This window comes from Mustela nivalis, assembly GCF_964662115.1.
Source record: "Mustela nivalis genome assembly, chromosome: 6".
Classification (NCBI taxonomy): domain Eukaryota; kingdom Metazoa; phylum Chordata; class Mammalia; order Carnivora; family Mustelidae; genus Mustela; species Mustela nivalis.
The window spans coordinates 103,979,255-104,006,459 of NC_139025.1; the positions used below are offsets into that span (position 1 = coordinate 103,979,255).

Below are 27,205 nucleotides of genomic sequence, written 5' to 3' on the forward strand. Positions count from 1 at the left end.
ATGAAATGGCATTGGTAATCTCATTAAGGAGGAGGAGCCCCGCAGATGGGCCACCCTGTCGTCAGCCTTTAGAGTCACAGGAAGAGCTCTAGATGTCTGAATGACAAATAAAAAGCTACCGTGACTTCTGTGACCCCATGATGGCTCCGATGTCTATTAAGCACTAAGAAAGATCTTTCTCCTGGAGGAGAGAGAGTCTTGCGAGAAATCCAAGGGTACTTGAAGGGTAGGAGAAAGCCCTTGGACACAACAAAGAGAAGCAACATCCAAGGGACCCATGGCGAAGGATGAGAAAGTTATAGTTGTGCAGACACAGAAGTAGATGTGAGGACGTGGAAAATGCATCAGTAGATGACAAGGCGGCAGAGGGAAATCCAGTCACTGATGGTGGTGTCTCCACACAGAGCTAGAGTCCACCAGGGATCACTGGCCATGTGCCAGGCCTGTGCTCAACACTACCATCAACTCCACTCCAAACAGAAGACATAGGGACAAAAAAGCAAATGTTGCTAATATTTAGAAATCTCGGTGGTGGTGGAATTCAGACTTGAACCCGGGTCCGCCCAATTTCAGAATCAATGACCATATCTCGTTCCTCACTTGAGCATGACTGATCCTAACCAGATGGAAAAGGGAGTACCCACTTAAACCCACAGAAGAATCCAACAGCGAGGAAGTCAGGCAGTAATACTGCAGTCAACAAAAGCCTAATCACTGAGCTTGCACTTGGCCTAGTGCAACAAGCGCTCAAGTCAGGGATGATCAGGACAATATTTTGACCTATTATCCTTCGTGGAGACACATGTTCTCTAGGCCTGGATCCCACCATCATTGAACTTTTTAACTATTCATCCACAGGTGTTCCTTTCCTAGTATGACGTCAATTCCAACCCCCCAAAAGAGCTTTCCAAAATGGCAAATCCTTCCTTATCAAATTCTTTATGTCATCAGTAACACTGTTAATGAATACAAGTTAACCAGTAACACTGGTGTGATACCTCTTACACCTGTTACTATTATCACTATGCAAGTCTATCAAAATGTATCCTGTGTATCCAAGGAAGAGAGATTCTGATATTCTGTCCTTCAGATACCTACCCCCGGTAGCATGGGTATCTGAAGCAGCAGTTTCTGAAAATGAAAACGGAGACAAACCCAGGAGATTGGCTCACTTGCAGCAGGGAGAGGCTGGACAGCTAAACATGGCATATTGCCCAGACTCCTTTGCTGCTATGGAGTCCAATGAGACAGACTCTTTACCACCAATGGGAATGGGCTCACAGGCAACTTTGATTTGGAATGGAGTCATGGAGCAAAAAGGCAGAGTGTAAGGGTATCCCCAAAAAGCAAGGTCTCTTGGCAGAGGAAGCGCAGTGCAGAAGCTAGCAGCTCATAGAGTTGGTTTCTAATTCAACAGCTTCCCACAGCAAGAGCCATGGCAGCCTTCCTGATTCTGGTGGGAGAAAATGGTTCTGCGGGTGAGGGGTATCCTAGAGGCTTAACCTAGAGCCAGTTCCTCCTCCACACCTTCCAAGGATTCTGGAAGCATCCATCCCCTGGATTAAATCTACTTCAGCTTTAACTCCCCAGAGTAGATTCTGTGTCTAGTACAGGAAATGTGAGCAATAACAAGAAGCTCATCACTTTTACTAGTTTATTAAATTCATAAAATATTAGGTATAAAATACTTAGCCACAAAGGATAAAGAAACAAACTCAATATATTTTAATTATATTTTGCTATAATATCATTTGGGCTAGGGTAATTCATATAAACCACAGTATCACACAATTTTATAAACCTAAACCTGCACTCTAATTCGCCTCATTCATAAACATGAGCTAACTTGACCTACTTTCTAATATATTCAGCTCCTTCTTGTCTGCATTAATCTGCAGTGACATTTTAAAAGTTGCTCTAATAATTTCCATTATATGAAAATGCATTTTTTCATTTATATCATCTTTGATTTTCCTCCCACAAACAAAATACTGTTCTCTCAACAGTTAGCTGCCATGTCGCAGGAAAGGAGAGATACAAGACAGTTGACACAAAAGGCTCGTTGGTGAATGGGCTCAATCTTGGGTTTCTTTGATGGGATGAGGGTGGAAAGTAGAGGCAGGAATGAGAGATTCTGCCCTGAAACCCCACAATGAGGAAGGGTGAGTTTGGTGTCTCTTTGTATATACTCAATGAGAAATGAGAGGCTAAAAATTGTACAAAGAAATGCAAATTCTCTATTAAACAATATAATGAGGCCATTGCTTCTCAGTAATTCTCTAATATCAGGTAATAAAAAAGCAGAAGAAGAAAAAGAAGAAGAAGAAGAAGAAGGAGGAGGAGGAGAAGAAGAAGAAGAAGGAGGAGGAGGAGGAGGAGGAGGAGGAGGAGGAGGAGGAGAAGAAGAAGAAGAAGGAGGAGGAGGAGAAGAAGAAGGAGGAGGAGGAGAAGAAGAAGGAGGAGAAGAAATCCACTCCCACAGACACCTTCCAATTATATCCATGTTGAGAGCATCAACAACCTCCTGAGCAGCCTAAGCTCTTTCCCTCTGACTGAGCCCTCTTTAATCCACTCCTGATAATCCTTTTGAGCAGGTCCTCCTTGTGCTCAAGAACTTTCTATGGCTCCCAAATGCCCAGAGCAGAGATTGGCAAACTATGGCCAACAAGTTAAGAATGATTTTTATCATTTTCAATTGTTGAGGAGAAAATTAAGAATTCTATTTCATAATACATGATTACTGCATGAAATCCAAACTTCAGGGCCCATAAATCTAGTTTACTTGGAACACAGCCACACTCATTTATGAATTGTCTGTGGCAGCTTTTTGTATTCCAACAACAGTCTTCAGTAGTCCCAACAGTGACGGCGGCTTTAAATATTTACAGTCTGGGTCCCTTGCAGGGAAAAGGTTGCCAACTCCTGCCCTGAAGTGGAAGACTGAAAGCCCTTGGCCTGGCAATGCAGTTCACAGAAACCTACACTCCACCAACCTTCCTAAGCCTGATTTTCTTTTACTTGAAGGTAGAACATCTACTCTGCCCAAAAGCTCTTCTCTGTTTCTCCAAAGCCTAATTTCCCTTTCCCGTCCTGAAGCTCAGTTCATCCCAGCAGCTTTCAGACATCTTTCTCTTTCTTCATATAAAGAGTCATATTATATATATATATATATATATATATATATATATATATATATATATATATATATATATATATACTTTAAACTTTCATAGAGTCAGAAAAGACAAATGATTTTAAGAGTGCCTAAGGCTATTCCATACAGCAGTATTCCTAGTAAGTCAAAGACAAAAAACATCATGTCCACCAAGAGGGCAGGATGAGTAAGTCAGAGCAAACCCACAGGATGCTGGGCTATGCAGCGGTGCAAAGGAGAGTGGATGATCTCTGTGCACCACCATGGACAGAAGCCGGGATAGATTAAGTGAAAAAAATCCAGGTAGATCGGAGTGTATACAGTATACTATACTGGAAAAGAAAGGGATGCGTAGATATGAAAGCGCACACATATTTGCTGGTATCAAAAACTGTTTTGTTTTGTTTTTTTTTCAAATGCTACATATGAGGAAGGAGGAAACAGGATGGCGAGGCAACAGGTGTAAAACCAAACACCTCTGAATATGCCTCATGTTCTAGATGGAAATCAGGACACAAATTTCAGGAAATCAGGTTGCACAAATTTCAATTGAAAAAGGACTCTCTAAAAACCAAAAATAAAATCCAACAATGAACCTAATTATATATACAGTTAGTGGCATCATCATATAGATAAGAACTATTCCAAACATCTCGAAGACTAGGTCTATGCTGTATGCAGCAGGAAATAAAGCAAATGAAAAACTATGGTATCACTGAGAACCAGGGTGGACAAAAGAACATAGATATAAAATTGATGAATACACCTGCATTTTACTTACAAGTATCTGTATGCACTAATAATTGGTTTTGTCCTTATGTAACATACACATACACACAAACACACACAGTCACATTCCCTAGCTTGATCCACTGAAAAGATCCAGAAGCAATGATGAATTCAAATGACGATAAACATTCCCAGTTTTCACACCATACCTTTGAAATACTCAAAGGAACCAGGGTTCCTTGAAGAAGTAGTAAGTCTAAGTTTGGAGTAAGAAATGGGTAAGACAACCCTGTGACATGGTATGACACCATGAAGGATACAAAAAAAGTTTTTGTCAAGAGGACTTGGGAGCCAACTTGAATTAGTTGCTACTGGCCAAACATGGGACACTGTGACTATCAGTAAGAGGATTAATTTGAAATGCTTCCATCATATTTACACTGAAAAGAGAAAAAAAGCAAAACAAACAAGAAATAAAACTTCAGTGGTCACCATTAGAGAATGCCACCAGGGAACTCACTGTTTTGAAAAGATAGGGGAAATATCAAGTGTTCATCCTTTCCTGCCTAAACCTCAAGGTAAACAAGTTATTGACATTAAACTTGTCTTTATGTGAGACTTCTTGTAAACAAATAAGGAAGGGATGACAGAACTGGGAATCACTATTTCACAATCACTAATAAATGGAAAGATATAGGCAATGATCAAAGACCAATTATACCACAAAAAGAGAGACCACCAGTGACTATATATTCAATGAAAATACGTAGCCTTGACTAAGAAGGAAAAAACTCCAGATCTGAATGTGACCAGAACTCAAGCTTTAAGAAATCACAGAAAACACAAGGAACAGAAAAATAAGTTAAATGGCACCAGGGGGAAGAAATGATTAAAATTCTCACTATGGGAAATGCTACAGTAGAGTTTCTCAATCTAGGACTATCAACCTTTTAGGCCAGATACTTCTCTGCTGTGAGGGGGCTGCCTTGAGTACCGGAGGATTTAGCAACATCCTCAGCCTCTACCCACTAGATGCCAGGAAGCAGTCCCCTCCCCCCGCCCCCAACACTGTGACAACTAAAAATATCTCCCAACACTGTCAAATATTTCGAGATGGGGGAGGGAGATCATTCCATTTGAGATTCTCTGCTCTAAAGGATAAATAACCCAGTTTCTTCAGCAAACAAATCACGGTAGTGGGGGAGTGGATGGGAGGGTCAGGATAGATTAAAAGGAGATTAAAGAAGTACCTGTCAATTACCATGTATAAGCCTTATTTGGATTCTGATTCTAAGAAACAAAAAAGTATGTAGGACAACAGAAAATTCAAACATGAATTTGATATTTCATGGTATTAAGGTAATACCAGTAATTGTTATGGTTCTATTGTGATACGGTATAAGTCCTATATTTTAAGGACAAATACTGAAACAATAATAGAAGAAAAAAATAAAATAGCAAGGATGTGCTTCAAAATCATGAGTAGAAAGAAAGAAGTCTGCAGGGCGCCTGGGTGGCTCAGTGGGTTAAGCCGCTGCCTTCGGCTCAGGTCATGATCTTAGGGTCCTGGGATCGAGTCCCGCATCAGGCTCTCTGCTCAGCAGGGAGCCTGCTTCCCCCCTCTCTCTCTCTGCCTGCGTCTCTGCCTACTTGTGATCTCTCTGTGTCAAATAAATAAATAAAATTTAAAAAAAAAAAAAGAAAAGAAAGAAGTCTGCAGACAAAACAATTCTAAGGTTAATCCGTGCTGAACCTGGGCAGTAGACCCAAAGTTGACTATAAAATTCTCTTCACTTTTGAACGTGTTTGAAAGCTTTGATGAGAAAAGGTATGAATAAGCAATCTGGCAGACAGTTCCACTTCTACTCTTCTCAGTGAGCAAGCAAGCCCCAGAAAGACCATGGGAGGGGCACAAGGATTTTCAGTAACTGAGGAAGCCGAGGGAAGGAAATTTCTCTTGGGGTCCTATCTGGATGCTGGAAGTCTTCCTTAGTTTACAGCATGGCCCTTAAGCACAGAGGCCAACTACTTAGCAGCAAGCTCTTGCAGAGGGAGAAAAGTCCACTCTGCTAGACTGACTAGGAGAGAGAATACCAGCCCCTCCAGTGACATCTTCCCAAGGGACGTTTAGGAGCCATTTTGCCTATAAGGGATTTTTGCTTTCAGCACTGATTTTAAAAATTGACCCTCACTTTTCATACCCTGAAAAAGAGAAAAAATAAGTTCACCCCGAAGAGAGGTGTGAAATTTTACTCACCCTGCCAGGAGCCCAAGTCTCTGGCAACCCCACCTCAGGACTTCATTCTAGGTGAAAAAACATCAACTTCTAGCTTGTTTAACCCACTGTGGTTCATCGTCTGTTCTGCGAGAAGTAGCAAAACTTAAATCCGTTAACCCAGAAATAAATGCTACCTTCTCTTGGAAACCTCCTCTATCCCCTGAGAAACCTCTCCTTCCTTTGAACTTACTCTCCTTCTGCTCATCTGCCAGATGCCTCTACATCCGTGTAATGTGCAGACATATTGCACACACAAATAAATAAATACAATACAATAAATATAAATAAATAAATATAAATAAAATCTTAAAAAAAAATAAGATTTAAAATGTCCGAATAGATTCGGTCCCCTGAATCACTTTTTTTAAAAAAAATTTTTTATTTATTCATTTGAGGTGGGGAGCAAGTGAGAGCACGGGGGAAAGGCCAGAGTGGGAGGGAGAAGCAGGCTTCTCACTGAGCAAGAAGCCCAGTGCGGGGTTCGATCCCAGCATCATGACCTGAACCGAAGGCAGATGCTTAACAGACTGAGCCATCCAGGTGCCCCCCTGCCCAACCCAAATCACTTTTACCCAAGTGTCAAGGGACCTATATAACTGAGGATCAGTGATCTTTGTTTACCAGAACCAAAAATGTCTCATACAGATTACAACTCTACTCAATTAGCACCCTATCCTATCCTTACAATCAATAAATACAAAAATTACAAATAGCCAACACAGATTTAGATTGTTCCAAGTTCTTAGTAAGGTAACCTTGCACTGCCTATTACTACTGTAATGCAGGAAATTTAATGCAGGAAATTACTCCCGGTAACCACTGCAACAAGGGAAATGACCCTAGTCCATGCATTAAGACTCCACTTCACTAAGGCCAGCTGTCACTTCCATAAGTAAACTAGGCGCTGCTCTAAAGATCTCCCTTTCTTTTTTTATTTTTTTATTTTAAGATTTTATTTATTTATTTGACAGAGAGAGAGAGATCACAAGTAGCCAGAGAGAGAGGAGGAAGCAGGCTCCCCACTGAGCAGAGAGCCCCATGCGTGACTCGATCCCAGGACCCTGAGATCATGACCTGAGCCGAAGGCAGAGGCTTTAACCCACTGAGCCAGGTGCCCCAAAGATCTCCCCTTCATTCACTACTTACTTCAGAGCATAAAGTCAAGAGGTCAAGATGTTTAGTAAGAAAATACTATTTGCACTTAGGCAGCCGCTGCTAAGGCCGTCGCGGTGACTTAACAGAGGGACGAAGAGTTACTCCACCCACTCATCCATGGGCTCTTTGCCTAGAAAGCAGGCGACCATGTCAAGGGGTCAAAGTACCTTTTCTCCCCACTTCCCAGCAGGTTGAGTATCGATGAAGCCCCATTCCTCACTTCAAATTCACAAAGGGAACCCTGAATAGGTAAGGACAGTCCCATATCCAGTCCCAGAATTCTATAAAACGAGTTCTTGGCCCCAGAGTACACCCATAGCAAGGATGGAGGTGGAACTGAGCAGAGCTGAGCTTCCAGGGAGCAGCAACAGTTGTCTCAGGAGGGGCTGGTGTGCTGAGGAAAGGGTGTAAGATGTTGCTCCGTTTTTCACTTATGAAGCCACACCTATGCCCCCAGCCCACCCCAGGCTCTGAGAAGTACTTCCCAGCAGAGGCCTAGGAGCAGTCTCTGATCCAGATCTCGGCTTCTTCAAGGAAGAGTGTCAATGCTTCTGCTCCACAGGGCCAGTGTGAGGATTTCAACGGACACCAGGCTTCCTATACCTAGGGGCCTAACCTATCAGGTCCTCAATAAATGATGGCTAACTTTAAACAGCAGGTTACTGGCCCTTCAAAGACACCAGAGCCTGAAGTGTCAGGCTTTTTCGGACAGCGTTAGCAGGGGTAAGCTTTTCCTGGCCATGAGCACTGGCTGGAAGGCCGGCAGCACACCCTGATATCAAAAGGTTCTGGTGGAAGGTGGAAGGCAGGTGGGCTGTGGGAGGAAGACCTCCAAACATAAAGCGGGCTTGCAGGAAGGACGGAGAGACTTAGAGGCTAGGCAAACCTGAGGCTGAGCCCAATACGCCTGGTGCTCATATAAAAGGGAGAATCATTCAAACGTGCTCCACAGAGCTGTGGGGACATCGGGCTCAGAAAGGAAGGACTATAAACTCACCACACACTAGGCTGTGACAGTAATAGCTGTTACCCGGTTCACAACAGAGTGAATGTTACTTCTTGGAGTTCACGTGCAGAATCAAGTCATAGGTAAGCTACGGAAGCCCTCATTAAACAACAGTTTAAATTATTACCAACTCTGAGCACTAGACAATCAAGGGTACAGGGGCACCTGGGTGACTAGGCCTCCGACTCTAGGTTGTTAACTCAGGTCTGATGTCAGGGTGGTGGGACTGAGCCTGCCCCCCCCACCCAAGCCCCGTTGGGCACCCCACTCAGTGGGGATCTACTTTTCTGCCTGCCTCTCTCCTTTGCATCCTCTCTTTGAAGAAAATCAAAGGTAGAGCTGCCCCAAATAGAAATGTAGATGTGGGGGGTGGGGGAGTAAACAAGAAACAGCCTATACAGGAGACAGACCAAGAATGGAGGAGTCCGGGGAGGTACAGGGAGGAAGTAGCTGTAGGACTGAATATTTGAATCAGCCACAGGGAGGAAGGGAGACCGGGCTGGTCAGGGTGAGCTCATCAGCAATCACATCAAGACACCATAAACAGCTCTTAAAACTGATAATGTGAGAAATGGTGCTACTAGCATAATATTTATACATGTGGAAGTCACAAAAAGGAAAATGATCTACAGAAAAAAAAAGGTGGCTGCTTCTGAGAAGGAAGACTAAGTGAAGGAAGCAGTGGGGTAAAAAAACCTTTGCTGCTTTTCATTCTAAGCGGTTCTGCAGGATTTTCTATTTTTAACCATTTGCATGCATTACTTTGACTTACATACTTTAAATGAAAGATACTCTCTAAGGCTAGTGTTTAGATCATAGCAATAGGATTTCTCTCAACCTGTACAACTACAGCTGGCCTCACAGTGTGCTTACTTCTATTTTAAAGTCCAGTTTAAACTCCACAAGTAAAATAACCATTTAATGGTTCTGGAAAGCTGTCCAGTTCTGATTTGCAGCAAAAAGAACAGCTTTGATGAACACGAGAGGTCTTCAGGATATGGGACTTCACAGCTAAAATACGGCATTTTTAAAGATTTGTGTTCTACAGGAGACTACGGAAATGCAGACACAAATACTCCAGAGTCTGTAAATCCATGAAATCCAATCTATACTGAGAAAAGGCTCAAATCCTGAGCTCTCCACAAGGCTGTCTAACATTAAAGAATTTTTTTTTAAATTTTATTTATTTATTTGACAGATAGAGATCACAAGTAGATGGAGAGGCAGGCAAAGAGAGAGAGGAGGAAGCAGGTTCCCTTTTGAGCAGAGAGGCCGATGTGGGGCGCGACCCCAGGAACCTGGGAACATAACCTGAGCTGAAAGCAGAGGCTTTAACCCACTGAGCCACCCAGGTGCCCCTAACATTAAAAGAAATTAACTGGTGAGCGTCATTGGCCAAAAAGTATAAGGAAACAGCACATTCTGTTATATCCATGTATTCTTCGGTTTAATTATGAAAAACAATCTGGAAATCGTTGTTGTTGTGAAACATTTAGGAAGCACAGACAGCAGAGTGAGGAGCCTAGCACATGTCCACTTCCGGGAACCCTGATCAAGAATGTGATGCTAATTAGGAGGATGCTAATTAGGGCTCCCAGCCACTCAGGGAGCCCACAGGGGGTGAGCAAGTGGCAGCGCCTACAGCCAACAAGCAGAGGAATCCAAAGAATCCGGCTAATGGAGGATGGCAGGGAGACAAAAGTGCATAAGAGATTACATTTTTAATGAAGAAAAATAAGCACAAGAACGCACCTCCCCAGCCATCATAGCTTTGAAGGGACTGATCCAGAATGACAAATGACAATGTAGATCCTGCTGTGAATTTTATAGATTCAAGACCCTGCCCCAAAACAGCCCTGGGAATTCAAAATTCCCAGAGAGACAGAAACAGTGTTTTTCATTTAAAAATAGTTTTAAAGTATTTTTTTATGAGCCTGTAGGGAAAAATGGAGATAAGTTCAAAATATTACATTTTTTTTCTTAAATCTGGAATACATCACGAGTCATTAAGTACAATGCTAAACAAGTCATTTATCATGTGCCCCTCACCCTCTACACTTTATTATAAATCTCTCTCTCCTCTCTCATGCACACAACCTTTTATAAGCACATGCTTATTCCTTGGAAACACAGCTGTCTCCAATTCTTAATTGTTCATCCCTACAAGATCTTGCCCAGCAGGGCCTGGCCTTCCGATATACTCAGAACATGACTGATTGATCATATTTTTCATTCATTAAGTTGTGTTCAGACCCACCCAGGCCCAGGTCCCTTAAAGCAATTCTCTGCTCTCTAGTTCATGTCAAAATAAAAGCTCCTGCAAGCAAGTACTCATGACTTTAGACACTCACAGAAGTGTCAAGATTTCAGATAATTCCTCATATTCTTATACATTTCAGACAAATGTTTCTGCTGTTGTTTGATCTAGTTTTTTTCCTAAAAAGAGCAGTGAAATAAATATCCTCAGGAAGCAACCCAACCGAACCACACAAATCAGGCAGTAAACCAAGAGCTAGGTTGACAGAAGGGAATATAAGGTAAGTCTGTCAGATTTCATTTAAGTTTCTGGAAAATAGGCATGTTAAAGAAAAGCCAGAAATCACTGGGGCAGGAATTCCAAAGGACTGAACCACTGTGTTCCAATCTATGTAGGCCACAGCATATCACAGAACTTTCCAAAGCAGACAGGATTATGTTGGCAATCTGAAATGGGTGTTCTTGTTGCCCCTTCCCCACATTATTTTCCTGTCCCAGTCTCTCCGTCCTCCACCCATGCCACGCCCCATATACATCCCTCCACCCCAGGGAGAAGTCAATGCAAACCACAGTCTTCCATTCTGTGCAGACCCATGGAATAAGAATGCACTTAGCACACTGCTTTCGGATCTGAAGTCCTGGGAAAGGCTTAGGTCTGCCATACTTCTTGCCCACTGTGCTCAGGCCCTTCAGTCCAACAGGACCACCTGGTGCCCCCCGCAGGTCCTCATAGAATAACATGCACACCAGGACAACCAAATGGGTCCTGGACAGGACAGCTCCCTTCCCCTTCTCCACCCTGTGTACAAGTGATCCCACTGCTCTCAGCTCAGCTCTCAGCTGTTCCCCATCCTTCCCCGCCCTACCCTCCTCACACAAGATCTCTGCAATCGCCTCTCTGGAGCCGGGCATCCAGGCCACCCCATCCCTAGCTCTGAGTGGCCCCACATCACAGATACACACTTATTTGTCAGACACCACCAGGCCACGATGCTGAGAAGGAAGAATTCTGTACCTTTTTATCCAACAACTTAAGACCCTGTCGAGTTGGGGTTTTTGGGGTTGTGTGTGTGTGTGTGTGTGTGCGCGCGTGTGTGTGTGTGTGCGTGTATGTTTTTTTAAGATTGTATCTATTTGTCAGAGAGAGAGAGAGAGAGAGAGAGCATGAACAGTGGGGAGGAACAGAGGGAGAAGCAGGCTGGGCTCGGCCAGCCTTCATTTTACAGATGAGTGTATGAAAATCAGCCAAGATCTACTTGTCCCCAGTTGTGGAGCTGGTCAGGAACAGAACTGGTAAGCCTCATGTGCCACGATACAGTTTTTGAGTGCAGGGGTGTAAACCAGCCCTTCTCAACCTGTCAAAGGTCGATCCAGGCATAGCAAGGACCTGCAGAAGATCACCTTTGTCCCTCCTGAGGGTATTTTGTCCCTGACAAGGGTACCTCCCACATACCCACATATAGTGCAATCCCACCCAGGACTACCAAAGGGGGGAAACTCATGACCTATACCCAAAGTTTATCTCGTGTTAGAGCAACCGTGTGCCGTCCCTGGAGTGCTCCAAGAATCCCCAACCAGTCAGATGGTGCAAAGACTTACTGGAATTTTCTACATTAATTCCTTATCCAACACTTCAAAAATGCAAAGTTTATAAAGCCAACGGGTGTGAATAAATGAGAATTCATGCAGGAAGACTAAACACAGCTCCTCCTCCTGCCTTGCCGGCCCCTACCTTCACCCCACCCAACTGCTGGGGGAAAAATAAACCATTTTAGTGACAAGACCAGCAGTGACATGCCTGCCTCAGAAAGCGTCAAATGAGACAATTTAAGTGACAAGGTTTCGACACTTAGATTTTATCAACGCAGGGGAGCGGCTAATGAGAAGAAGATATATTTTTTTCAAGGACTCACCTGAATTCTCCGTTTATGTAAAGAGTTGATTTCCCTGAAGATATCCTAAAGCATCTGAGAAGCCTTCCAGCAGCAGTACCTACAACAGTAATAAACATCATCGGGATCAAGTTATGTTAGAGATGTCAGTTTCTGGAGAAAAAAAAAAAGTCTCTATCTATACATTTGGTCATTTCCCCCCACACTAAGCATGAAAGGAAGTAACTCAGGAAACAATGGATTTCCGCTACAACACATGGGCTGGGAATTCGCTGTACCAACAGGGAATTGAGGTCCCAAGACAGTTATTTCAAAGACCAAAATTATGTTACTGTTGGCAAAGAGGCAGAAACGCATTTTTCCCCCCTTCCCTGTGGTAGAAGTGCTTAATGGCTTCAAATTTAAACAAAGACCAAATATATACATTTCCTCACCCACCTGCTCCCACCCCCAGTGTTTAAAACAAAAATCAGGCATGCTTAGGCTTTTTAAAATTAGCTTATATGAGCTCTTCTGGTCTCGTTCACCCTTTTCTTACTCAGTTTCTGAAACACGTCTTTGAAGTGGCCCCTTCTCGCTTCAACTGATCCCATGTCATTCCCAGTTCCCTGAGCCATTCACAACTGACCACTTATCACCTCAGTTCCCGGAAACCCAATCTGAAGCAGAGAAGCACCACCATCAACTGCAAAAATCAAAACGTCTCAGCCACAGTTAAACAGATATCTGAACGACAGCATACATGGGAATCGATGAAACAGAACATCCAGGTAGAGAACTAAGTATTCATATGAAACAGACCAAGTACATGGAATCCTATCTGGGGAAGCACAGGAGACTGGTTCATGAACAGCGTGGTTAGCTACGGAGGAGGGAAAAGTCTAGATCCCTACCTGTGGAAAAATAAACTAAAAAACAAACAAACAAAACAGAATCAGATGAGTACTAGAAGAATATACCACTAATTCTGTAATATGGAGACAGAGGAGGCCCTTCTTTTTTTTATTTTTATTTTTATTTTTATTTTTTAAAAGATTTTATTTATTCATTTGACAGACAGAGATCACAAGTAGGCAGAGAGGCAGGCAGAGAGAGAGGGGGAAGCAAGCTCCTTGCTGAGCAGAGAGCCTGATGCTGGGCTCGATCCCAGGACCCTGGGATCATGACCTGAGCCAAAGGCAGAGGCTTAACCCACTGAGCCACACACGTGCTCCCAGAGGAGGCCCTTCTAAACATGACATCAGGGGTGCCTGGCTGGCTCCAGGTAGAGCACACAATTCTTGCTCTCTGCAGCCCACGATGGATGTAGAGATTGCTTACAAATAAAATCTTTAAAAAATTAGTAAATACAGGGGTGTCTGGGTGGCTCAGTGGGTTGGGTCTCTGCCTTCAGCTTAAGTCATGATCTCAAAGTCCTCGAGCCCTGCATCGGGCTCTCTGCTCAGCAGGGGGCCTGCTTCCACCCCTCTCTCTCTCTGCCTGCCTCTCTGCCTACTTGTGATCTCTCTCTCTGTCAAATAATAAATAAAATCTTAAAAAAAAAGAAAAAGAAAAAGTAAATACAAAAGAAACTGGACATCAAAAACTGAAACTACAAAGGACTGAAATATTTGGCTGGCCACCTTTTTAAAATATCCAATTTATGATAAAAAAAATCTCAAATTTATGAATGACAAAATTAAGTTTAAAAAAAAAGGGCAAAGAAAAAAAGGTGAGATTTCCATCAAAGGGTGAAATAAGAAACTACGTAGTTTTACCTATTTCAGTATTTTATCTAAAATATTTGTATTTATCTAAAATACAGCAGACGTACAAAGGTTGCTATCCTTATTAAGCAAAAAAAAAAAAAAAAAAAAAAAAATCAAGCAGTAATACTTCCCTTGAAATGGACATAGCCAATAAACTTTCCATGAAAAGAATTATAATAGCAATAAACATCTGTAAAGATAATCAAGTACACTAACAATGAAAAAATAAAATTTGGACAACTGAGGGGTTTTTTTAACCTGTCAGACTGATAAAAATGTCCAAGACTGACAATAGCAAACATTACAGACACAGCTCATCATGTGGCCCACCACGTATATTATTTTGGCCACGTGTAAACTGACACATTCTTTGATCTAGCAATGCTACCTCTAAGAATTTGCTCAAAGCAAGTAATTGTATAAGCAGAATTGTATAAGATGGACATACATAGCATTATTAGTAATTATGAGGGGAAAGAAGTCAACGCCCTCTAGGTTCACAAGAGAGACACGTGAAATAAACCGTACAGACTCTGGAAACAATGATGGAGATCTGTATTTACTGATGGGAAAAGATATCCTTCCATATGACCAAAACAGATAAACGACAACGCGCACTAGGATTCCATTTGTATGTGCGTGTTCCCAGATGTCCGAAGACTTATCTAGAAGGATGTTTATCCAAATAGTTACAATTACCTCTGAGTACTGGAATTTTAGAGGATTTTCACTTCTAAATACTGTTTGACTTTCTTCAAATGAGCACGATTTTTTCCAAAGAATACAATGGAGCTATATTTAAATACCACGCTCAACTGTCGGGTGTTTCGCTACATAGATTTCTACCTGCTTTCTGTCAGCTTTCCTCTCCACTTACTGACGTTTCTATCATAAATGTGCTTGTAATGAACACGGATTACAGTTCCCGTCCTCATCTCCAGCTCCTGTTCGTTCCCCAGGGCCACTCCATCCTTGCATTTGCGTTCCTAAGACACACCTGTATCCATATTACCAAGGCTCCCCGCCCCCACCCTTTTAAGGTGAGCAGCTCCATTCGGGTGGTTACTCGTAACCCAACCAGTACCACAAAAATACAGCGCTGCTTCTTATTTTCCACCTTCTCAATCTTCCCATCCCATTTGCAAACAGAACAGTAAACCCTATAGTCACAAGAATGAAGATTTATCACACAAAATGTCATGGGATGTTTATGACCTCCAGCTGAAGAAACTGAAGCAAGAGCCTCAAAGCCAGTACAACAAAAGGCAAAACCGCTTCAAGAGACAGGTAGATTCATTCCCTGACTAAGAAGAGAACTGATGAAAAGACTATTTGAATAAGAAACAAATGGGACATACTTGTCCACATGGCCGTTTCTATGGTTCAAATATTCTCCACTATAACGTTTTAACCACTTCACTGATTTATTTTTATTGGATTATGTTTATCTATGAAAAGCCTTTTTTTTTTCTATTTAGACTACAAAAATACAGTAATGTTTTCCCATAAAGGGACCATTATGTTCAATTTCTCTCCAGCAAACAAATTTATTCTTCTCGGTGCCCTATTTTTAAAGGTTGAAAAGTTCCATATAATGCATGAATCCTCTTAATACCATAATTATAAACCTGGTTAAAAAGCTATAATCCCTTGTAGACATACAAATCCCTTTACAGGTGTGTTGGATGTAAAGTACAAATCTAATTAATCCTTCTCCATCTCCTGGAGGCTCCCTCTCTCCCAAAAACAATGTCCCTAGAAAGTAGACAAAAGGACAAGAGCCACTATCCAATTTCAGAAATGAGTAATCACGAGACTAAACCAAGTATCTGTGTCTCCAGGGCATAACTCAGACAACTGCACAGGCCACCCAGTGCCGTCCACTGCCTCCTTCTTCTCACCCCTCCTCAGTCCAAAGGCCACTTTCTAAATAGGGGAGTGGGAAGCCAGACAAGCCTACCTCTGAGGCTGAGACACCTCCGAGTTTGAGACAACATACTGCATTTAGGGGAACACAGTGGTTAAATGTAGAGACTGATCCTGCCTGGATCTGTCATTTACTCGTCATTTGGCTTTGATGTGCCTTAACCTCTCTGTGCCTCAGTTTCCTTCTCTGTAATAATGCCCAGCATAAGAACTCTCATGAGGATTCAAGAAGACAGATTCTTGGGGCACCTGTGTCTCCTGGGTGGCCCAGTGGGTTAAGCTTCTGCCTTCGGCTCAGGTCAGGGTCTCAGGGTCCTGGGATCGAGCCCCGCATCAGGCTCTCTGCTCGGCAGGGAGCCTGTTTCCCCCTCTCTCTCTGCCTGCCTCTATGACTACTTGTAATCTCTGTCTGTCAAATAAATACATAAAATATTTTAAAGAAGAAGAAGGAGGAGGAGGAGGAGGACTCTCTAAAGCAATCAGCAATACTCAAGAAACAGACCTGATGGGAGCACTGATGGGAACAGCGCAGGTCAGAAACTCACTATTTATTGCCTGACCAGAGTAAGGTCGCTGAAAGAATTCTGGAACAGAATACGAATCTACTTAGGACACTTACTCATTAAAAGTGCTTATTTGTAAGATGCATAAGACCCTTTCAATTAAAAAGAAACTTACGGGGACCAGCAGCGGATAATTTAAGGACCTCTGCCTTACAATAGACTGCTCTGAACCATCATCTGGTAGATCATTTGGCAGCCCCACACATTGGACCTTTCCTGAATCTTCTGAGAGAGGCACAGGTAGATGTGACCAAGAGGCAGCAAAAGCTACTGACTCCTCACCAAGAGCAGGACATCATGACTGGACTTAAGTGATTCTGTATCCTGGACCACATGCTACTTGCTCCAACAAGCCTCAACACACCTCTCAGAGTCCTTGGCTACTCATCACCAGACCAGAGATAGTAATACTTAGAGATTTCAGATGTAGAAGTGAAATAAGAATGTACAGGGGCGCCTGGGTGGCTCAGTCAATTAAGCATCTGTGTCTGGCTCAGGCCAAAATCCCAGGGCCCGGGGATCAAGCCCCACGTCAGGATTCCCAGCTCAGTGGGGGGTCTGCTTCTTCCTCCACCTTTCCCCCCTACCACTTGTGCTCTCTCTGTCAAATAAAATCTTTTTAAAAACCCGAGAATATATAAAGTTCTTAACTCAGTGCCTAGAGCAAACTGCCCCCCAAATGGTATATCCACTATTGATTATCATCTTACCAGCACTGAAGCAACAGAACGCATATTAAGTAATCTGAGAACGTACGAATAATTTTTCACCGTGAGGGTTTTTTGGACCCTTGTTTTCCACATTCCACTTGGCAGAATCCACACAGGACTGTGGAGGCAAGGTGAAGGGGGATCTCAGGAGGCAGGAAGGTCTAGCCGTCAAAGGCCTGCGCAAGGCTTGCAGCAGAAATCTCACCATGTGGTACAGACCCGAAGCAGCGAAGAACATCTCCTTCCTAACATTTCATTCAAAGACAGGTTACAGTGGGGCACCTGGATGGCTCAGTTGGTTGAGTGTCTGGCTCTTGGTCTTGGCTCGGGTGGAGGGCTCAGGTCAAGATCTCAGGGTCCCAAGATCGAGCCCCATGTCAGGCTCCACACTCAATGTATTGTCTGCTTGGGATTCTCTCTCCCTCTCCCTTCACCCTAACACCATCTACATGAGCCTAAAAATCCAGAGATGGGCCCATATGAACACATCTCAGATACATTTACTGTCCAGAGTTAACAAGGTGCTTTTATAACATTAACAGCAAGCAAAGCAGAAAAAAATCTAAATTATTTGAAGATGACAAGGGTACACAGTTGACCCTTGAACAACATGGGTTTGAACCCTATGGGTCCACTTATATGTGCCTTTTTTGGGGGGATACAGTTCAGTACAGTACGTGTATTTGCTCTTGTGATTTTCTTTTCTCTAGCCTACTTTACTATAAGAGGGCACAGCATATAATACATATAACATCAAGCTATGTGTGGACTGTTTATGTCAACAATAGGCTGTATCAGTGGTTAAATTTGGGAGAAGTCAAAAGTCCCATGCAGGTTTTTGACTGGGGACAGGGGTGGCAACTTCAACCCCAGCGTCGTTTTTAAGTCAACTGTGTTACTTTGAGCTTGAAGTCAGCACTTAACATTGTACACATGTTATTACTAATTCTTCAAACCAAAATTCTAGAAGCAAATAAACCAAGGAGCTCTTCAGGATCCCTAAAATATAGACAGGAAGAGGCAAAGAGTCAAGAGAAATTCTGAAAATAAAATTCTCCCCATGTCCTGCAACACCTACCACTTGCCAAGGATTTCTCCTGCTTTTTACCTGAAATCATGTGAAGTTTTCCAGTCTAAAGACACCTCAATGTTTATAGAGTCCAGCTCTGCTGTCAGAAGGCATCAGACTCTGAAGGGAAATGTCCAGTTCTGTTTTCAAGGCCTCCTCCCTGCTGACTTTCCAGCTCAAGGCTGGGTGCTGGGGTCAAAAGAAACTCAACTTCTCTTTCTCTGTCAAGTAAACAAATAAAATCTTAAAACAAAACAAAACAAAACCTCAACATAACACAAGCTCAAAGCATCAATATACAACAAGGCCATCAGAGACGAGAAATGATAAGCTACCTTGCTCTATACTGGGCAAAGAGAAAAGCTCCAGAAATCTCTTTGTATTCCTCTCAAAGCATCATTCTAGCAAACTAGGAAGTCACGACTGTTACACAGAAAAAAAGATTCTCAGTATCAATGGGGGAAAGGCTGGTTTAAACAACACTAAAGAGTTTCTCCAACGTAGAACATTTTGGACCCTTTGAAGTGCTAATATTGATTGTGAATGAGTAGCTCCAACCTTATTTGTACCCAGACTCCCTTACTCCTGGAGTCTATGTCCTGGGACAAACGCCTCACATGACAGGAAAAAGTTATAATTAGATTTTTATGCAAATGATGATTGAAGGCTTACTCTGCCCTACTACATTTACAATTGTACCAAGCACAATGTCCCCTAAAGGATCAGTTAATCATGCAAACAGCGTTAAGGCAGAGCACGGGGAAACACGTGTTTACCACGAAGACTGGAGAGGTGCTAGGATTACACAAGTTGCCTCACTCCCTCTCTACACTCAACCCACATAGAAAAACTTGAGAAATGCCTTGAATTCCTTCTTGTTCTGTAATTCCCTGCTCCTCTCCTCTCACAAATGCACAGATACTTAGAATCACTCCAAATTAATAATAGGAGTAACTAGGATGTGAAGTTCATGGGAACAACAACTGCCTTTGGTGCAGCCCCTCAGCAGCATGGGCCCAAAGGTGCCCCACCAATAGTGGACTATGCGATGGGAGCAGTAAGAGAGCTCATGTATCATTAACTCACCATTTTATCAACTAGCCGAAATATGTACTGTACAGGTTTCTCTATTTTAGACTGACTCTAAAATGCTCAAATTTCAGGGCGCCTGGGTGGCTCAGTGGGTTAAACCTCTGCCTTCAGCTCAGGTCATGATTCCAGGGTCCTGGGATTAGATGGAGCCCTACATCAAGCTCTCTGCTCAGCAGGGAGCCTGCATTCACCCTCTCTCGCTACCTGCCTCTCTGCCTACTTGTGATCTCTGTCTGTCAAGTAAATAAATAAAATCTTAAAAAAATAAAAAATAAAAATAAAATGCTCAAATTTCCTATTTCTTTTTCTCAAAATGTTTTATTTTCCCTCATTTCATTTCTACCATCATCTCCTGCACCCCCCTCAAAAACTATGTTTTTCCTTATGGCTTTTGGGTCAGAAGGAAAATTTTGGTCTCTAGACTACTGTATTCAGTATATGGTTACAGCCAATTGTTCTCAATAAAAGCCCAATTAACTACCATTCAAATGACTAGGAATTCCAATTAATCAGAGCTATGAAGAGAGTCTCCTTTGGGGAAAGGAAGAACAAACACATTTATCTTTCAGAAGTCTGCAATCATACACCAAAAAGCTTTTATCACCAATTTGCTGGAAAAAAAAAAAAAAAAAAGCAACTGAGCAGGGAGTACAGATATCAAGAAATATCCTATGCTATTAATTTCAAGGCTCTGAACATAATATTTACAAGACGCTACAACACCTTCAAATGAACAAATAAGTTCAACATTTTTCCAAACTCAATTCACTATGACAAAATCAGTCAAAGGCATTTTAGAAAAATTTCTAACAAATGTGTTTTTTCCTTTAAGGACGAGGGAAAGAAAGAACAGGGCAATTCTGCTCTAGTTCCTCCTTGGTCACCCCAAAACTCAAGTTCATGAGACTATGCCCAGCTCACATGTCTGCTAGAGAGCTGGTCGTGGCCAGGGTGTTCCTATGGGTAGCTCCCAATCTTAGCTGGGCTGTGCTCCCACCTATTAATGGCAGTCCTGCATACTCCCTGCATGCCAGCTCTCCCCCAGCCCCAGACTACACCAGCTGGAACAAGCATTCGAGTTGTGTCCTCAGCTCCCATGTTGCAGGAACCTTGAGGACTCACTTCTTCACTTCCCACGTTACTTGTACTGAAACTCAGAACCTGAAACTCGAACCCTTCACCCTCTGCTTCCCCTGAGGTGGCCTTTGGCCTCTAGTCTCCCATGCCTAAAATGTGCTCCCCACACCACTCTTCATCTGCCTTCCCATCAAGTTCCACCTAGTCTGGGGGGAATTCATCAACCACAGCTCTCCTCTGTGCTTAACCATGTCACATTGAAATCATCTAGTTAGATGTGATCACTAGATTGTGAGTTCTTGGAAGCAGGGGCTGTGGCTTCCCCCATAGTCCTAGCCTCGGCTAGAGCACAGTTCCTAACACATCAAGGGCTCATATATCAAAATATCTTGTATGAGGGGCACCTGGGTGATTCAGTGGATTAAGCCTCTGCCTTTGGCTCAGGTCATGATCTCAGGGTCCTGGGACTAAGCCCCACAACAGGCTCTCTGCTCAGCGGGGAGATATATATATATATATATATATATATATATATCTATCTTGTATGATTAGTAACTCCAATATATATATGTATGATTGTATGATTATGTATGATTATATGATTGTATGATGTATGATGTATGATTGTATGATTAGTAACTCTATTTCACCCAGTAACTCCAAGACACTGGATTGGGGGGGAGCTTTAAAAGGCTGGGGTACAGGGCGCCTGGGTGGCTCAGTGGGTTAAGCCACTGCCTTCGGCTCAGGTCATGATCTCAGGGTCCTGGGATCGAGTTCCGCATCAGGCTCTCCGCTCAGCGGGGAGCCTGCTTCCTCCTCTCTCTGCCTGCCTCTCTGCCTACTTGTGATCTCTCTCTGTCAAATAAATAAATAAAATCTTTAAAAAAAAAAAAGGCTGGGGTACAGCTACACAGTCAGGCCGGCGTCAGGTGTCAGAGTGTGTGTGTGTCTGGGTATGTGTGAGTGTGCATACATGTACAGAAGAGAAGGGGCTGCCTTATTCTGTGATCACACTCCACCCCTGTACCTCTAAGTCAAGGTCCCAGTTAAAGCCCCTTTCCCTTTTTTAATCCAGGGATTGGCTGAAGACTCACTCTTCCACCACAAACCTTTAGGAAGTTTCTCTCCTGTTTGGCTTAGTGTCAATTAGGGAACTACACTATTTAGTATTTATTCCCTCTTTCCTATCCCACAAGCAAACAAAAGTTTTAGGAGCTTCAGCGATTAGAGAACAGGACCAAAAAATAACCCTCTACAAGCTATGATCCTATCCCTCCACCCCTAAAGCAAACCTGTCTTCTCAGTCACTCCAGCTTGACTCTGTGGGCGAGCACGAAGCCATGCGGAGTACTAAGAGTGGAACTGGACGTACGGGAAGAGGCAAATGTCACCATCGACTCTCCGAGCATGTCTTAGAAAGGTGGGGCAAAAGCTGTGGTGAAGATACCACGAAGGGACAACCATACAGTGTCACATTACTGGCACTCAAAGGAAATGAACGGTCAAGCCTGGACTTGTCAAGAGGACTTGGAGGAATCTTAAATGTCTGTTACTAGATGGAAAGCTGATGTGAAAAGGCTACATACTATAGGACTCCAACCATAGGACAATCCAGAAAAGGTACAACTATGGAGACAATCAAAGACCAATGGTGGCCAGCGACTGGGGAGAGGGAGGCATGAAGAGATGGAGCAGAGTTTTTAGGGCCGTGAACCCGCTCTGTATGATACTGTAATAGTGGATACACGTCATTGTACATTCGTCAGCACTCACGGAATGTACACCACGGGTGATGGGCAACAGTGAATCCGACCGTGAAGTATGGGCTTTGGGTGATTCTGATGTGTCCACACGGGTTCATTGATTCTAGCAAACGGACCCTTTGGTAAGGGCTGCTGGTAGCTGGGGAGGCTGTGTGTGTGTGTGTGTGTGTGGAGAGCGGGCATATGCAAACTCTGGATACTTTCTGCTCCATTTGCTGCAAACCTAAAAGTGCTCTAAAAAAAAAAAATCCATGAAAAAAATTAAAATTAAAAAACTTTTTTTTTTTTTTTTTTAAAGCAAGAAAGGAAGGTGAGGTGTTGGCTCTCCATATGCCTCCAGTGGCACCAAAGCCAGGGAAATCCCTCCAGGGGCCTCACCCCTGTAGGGAGGAGCCCAGGGACAGATCAAGGGTGAGACAAGGGGGGCTGGGCATCAGAAACAGTGATGAAAAATCAGGAGCCACCCCTATGTGACCTGTCGGTATCTGAGTAGTGAGGTTGAGCAGCGGCTACCCAGGAGCATTCTAACCTGCCAGAACGGACCCGAAGCAGTTGTAACCTCCCTACTTTTAGTCCCACTGCCACCTCGGCCTATAATTTGAGGGCTATTCCCCCATACCAGCACCTTAAGAACAGCTTCTAGAGTGTAACAACTCAGCTAAAGGACACGAAGAGAAAATGTAACTTCCTCAAATGGGAAGCCATCTGGCTTTCCTCAGCAGTGGAAAACTCATCAACTGGAATTGAGTATCACAAGGCTGCAGCCAGCAGAAGGAACGGTCAACCTCTTTAGGAGACGTGCTGAGCACCCATGAACCCGCAGAAGGGCTCATTTCTCCAGCCCCCCAAGCATGGCATTTTGGGTGCTGTGAGCCAACATAGGACAACATAAAAGCAATGCAGGAATCAAGGTGCACTGTGAAATTTCATCAGCCTCTGGGCAATGTAAAATAAGGACCGCAAACAAGAGCATCAGATCATTTGGGAGGGATGGTCTGGCTCATCAAGTACAAAGTAGCTACTCAGGTTCACACAAAGTGAAAGTCAGGGACACTTACTTTTTCTAAGTAAGAACCTATCATCACTTGGCTCTGATTAGGAGCTATTGTATCCCTCAAACTTCATCTTTCAAAAGCATTTTTGCTGCCCAAACAGCTCTTAGTATGTGCACTTGGGTGTTCATAAATTGCCACCTGATATATTTTTCAATAAATTAAGTCCCTCTTATCTTTCCTCAACTGGCCAATGACTCCTCACCTATTAGTAGGTTCCCCCTACCCTTGCTGTTCTCTCAATCTTGCAGATTTCTCTGTGTAATCTGATACAATTCATTGTATCATGTTGCATTCATTCTAATACAGGTTCTACAGGGTTCTAGGACTATGACAGGTAAGATACACTCCCATGCTCAGTGCAGAGCCCCGCTCTGGGTTGCCCAGGGCCAGGGGGTCCCTGGTTCCCTTATACTCCTGCGGACTCCACATGGGCAGTGTGGGTCCTCTGAGCCTCACCTCACCCCCGTGCAAAAGGCAGAGAAGAGAACATCCCTCACAAGCCAACTCAAGGGCTGCAGAAGCATAAAGCCGGGTCAAACATGCCTGTAACAAATACCAACTTTCTTCTTAACATGTGTGACCTTCTGGCTCTGTAATTTAGCTTAAAATCTGTAATAGCAAGAAAGAAGACTCACAGGGAGCTTGGCTGTCTCAGTCAGTGGGGCATGCAACTGTTGACCTCAGGGTTGTAAGTTCAAGCCCCACCACGTGTGTAGAGATTACTTAAAAATAAAATCATTAAAACAAAAGAAAACAAGGACCCACAGCTTTCCTTTCAGGGCATTTTTGCCATTGGGAATTATAATATGTTTTAAAATAATGGTTTCAAATTAAGTACAGTTATTTCTGAGCAATGGAGTTTCAGATCTTTTCTTTACAACATCAAACACCATATAAATACTAAAGAGTTCCTGCTAGAAAGCTCAAACACCCATGAAATAAAGGGAGTATTTTAATGAACCCCTAAGTCGACATCCCTCTGATTCCATGGTTCCCAACTCACAGGCAGTCATTTCACCCAGAGCCTCTGCCCTCTCTGTGCTAATCATCCTCCCTGGCCATTCATTTGAGGCAAATTCCAAATACCATAGCATTCCATCCTCACAGTTTTATAAAACTGGTATTTTTCATGAGAAAATGAATAAAGTTGTCACTTCAAAAAAATTTATCAAGTTAAGCTTATCCAAGTTGCAGTCATCCTGTTCCCTGCTGCACACAGCAAGACAGATGACCTAACAGGGACTCAGCAGGCCTAAGGTAGGATTCCTGGCAGCGGAGGAGCTGGCTGGCTGAGTGTGGGCGCGACAGCCCACATCACACACACCCCCGCCCCGCCCCGGGCTCTCTACTCAGAGAGCCCTCCTCCGGAGGAGGAAACTCAGGATGTGAGGTCTCTGAGGCTCCAGGTCATCTGCTGGGGCATCACTAGGACTTTTGACTTTTGTTATGACTCTGTCATTTCCAGCAATGGCTTCACTAACCAGAGTAACTTAGCCTCTATTTGCTCTTTGTGAAAAAGAACAAATACATATTCTAGTATCGAAGTCTTCTCTAGAAGCAAGTTTCTTCAATAGGATGCTTATATTTAAAGAACAAAAAAAGAATGGGGCACCTGGGTGGCTCAGTGGGTTAAATAAAGCCTCTGCCTTTGGCTTGGGTCTGATCTCAGGGTCCTGGGATCAAGCCCCACATCGGGCTCTCTGCTCAGCAGGGAGCCTGCTTCCTCCTCCTCTCTCTCTCTCTCTCTGCCTGCCTCTCTGCCTACTTGTGATCTGTCTGTCAAAAAAATCTTTAAAAAATAAATAAATAAAATAATAAAAAACAAAAACAAACAAAAAACCAAAGACCTTTCCAATCTTCTTCTTCCTCAATCTCCTGAAATTTAAAAAAAGTATGTACATATATGCAGAGTAGAATCCTGCTGGAGTCTCTTGTCTCTATCCTTACGGAATCAGTAAAAGCAATTTTCCTGCTTCCTCCCTGCCCTGCGATGAGATGACCAGTCTCCCCACAGAACTGAGCTGTTAAAAAACACTAATGCAGGTGGCCAGAGGCCTTTGGGGAAGGAGGACTCCCTAGAGGGTACACTGTGGTACCCTCTAAGGTAACTGAAATCATTAAAAAATTATTTTGGATCAACTCATAATTCAAATACAAACTACTCAGGGCATTGTGTAAGCTGCGTAGCTCACAGTGGACGTTGATTATCCGGATCTGTATTACCCCACATGAGGCTAGCCACAGAGCTGGGGAGCACTGAACGTGCACATTCTCTGTACCAACGTGTGCAGGGACAGGAAGTCCAGAGAGCTGGAAGACTTACAAAGTCTTACGAAGACTTTACTCCTTACAAAGAATAAAACACTTCATTAATAATTTTTATGTCATTTGAAATATGAACATTTTGATGTACTGGGTTAATCAAAATAATTAAATTAATAATTAAATAAATAAAATTTATTTAATTTCACCTTTTTAAAATGTGGCTATTAGAAAATCTAAAATTTGGGAGTCCCTGGGAGGCTCAGTGGGTTAAACGTCTGCCTTCGGTTCAGGTCATGATTTCAGGGTCCTGGAATCGAGCCCCGCATCGGGCTCCCTGCTCAGCGGTAGGCCTGCTTCTCCCTCTCCCTCTGCTGCTCCCCCTACTTGTGCTCATTCTCTCTCTCTCTCTTCTAATTCCTTTTCATAACGGCATAAATATGTTTCAGGTTAACCCAGCCTCACTAGTGTTATTTGAACATCATCCCAAAGCTAAAGTTAATTCACTTGGACTTGTTTTTAATTATATTGTATACTCCCCCTAATGATTCCTGACAATTCCCATTAAGACTTGAATATTTAAGTGTTCCAGTAAGACCATTACAGTTACCCTGAGCATAAAATACCACGTAATCATCAGATAGACCCCTTCAGAATGAGAATCAAAACATTTAAATGCCATGCTATTTAAAAAGCAATTCCCAGTCCATATTTTTAATCTCACAATCAGAATATGATAACATTTCTTCTAACTATCATGACCTTGGGTATTAGAATTACACTCTATGCAGCTGAGAAAATATACAGACCCATATTTCTACTCTAAGACAAGGGAAGGCTGGGCATTCAACATAAACCAGGAGGAGAGCCACTCACCGGTTTCCAGTGAATGAAAGCATGAACATCTGATTTAACCAAGTACTGAACACTGATTTTTAAGTTTTATTTATTTTAAAGAGAGAGAGTGTGCACAAGTGAGCAGGAGGGGCAGAGGGAGAGGAAGAGAGAATCCCAAACAGACTCCACACTAGATGTTCAACGCAACATGGGGCTCAATCCCAGGACCCCGAGATCACAACCTGAGCGGAAAGCAAGAACTGACCACTTAACTAACTGAGCTACCTAGGTGCTCCTGAGTTTCGTTTTGTTTTAAAGGGAAGTCAGACACTATGCCTGACCTCTTGAAGGTCAGTCGACTTTAGGGTGCTTCCCAGTTATGTTTTCCTAATCATCAGCAGGGATCAGAGTAAGTTGGGTCTTTTCTGTTTTTCCCATGACTCCAAGGAAATAGAGGAACTAAGTAAAACCTCCATTATCTAGCCCAACGGCACTCAAATGGTGGTCTGCCCACCACCCGTGTGTGACTGGTGTGCAGTAAGTACAGAAACGGAGAGTAAACATGTGGAAGCTATTATAGCAATTCAACAATTTACACTGGCTAAATGTGATTTTCAAATGCTTATATTT

At 43.1% G+C, this 27,205-nt stretch overlaps 1 protein-coding gene across 2 annotated transcripts in view; it reads right to left on the reverse strand.

The window, feature by feature from the left end:
• TLN2 (talin 2) overlaps nucleotides 1–27,205 on the reverse strand; it is a 422,410-nt gene that overhangs the window by 238,096 nt on the left and 157,109 nt on the right. For both annotated transcript variants that reach the window (XM_082737314.1, XM_082737312.1), the window contains exon 3: nucleotides 12,492–12,570. The gene's annotated coding sequence lies outside the window, so the exon portion shown is untranslated. The remainder of the gene's footprint in view (nucleotides 1–12,491; nucleotides 12,571–27,205) is intronic.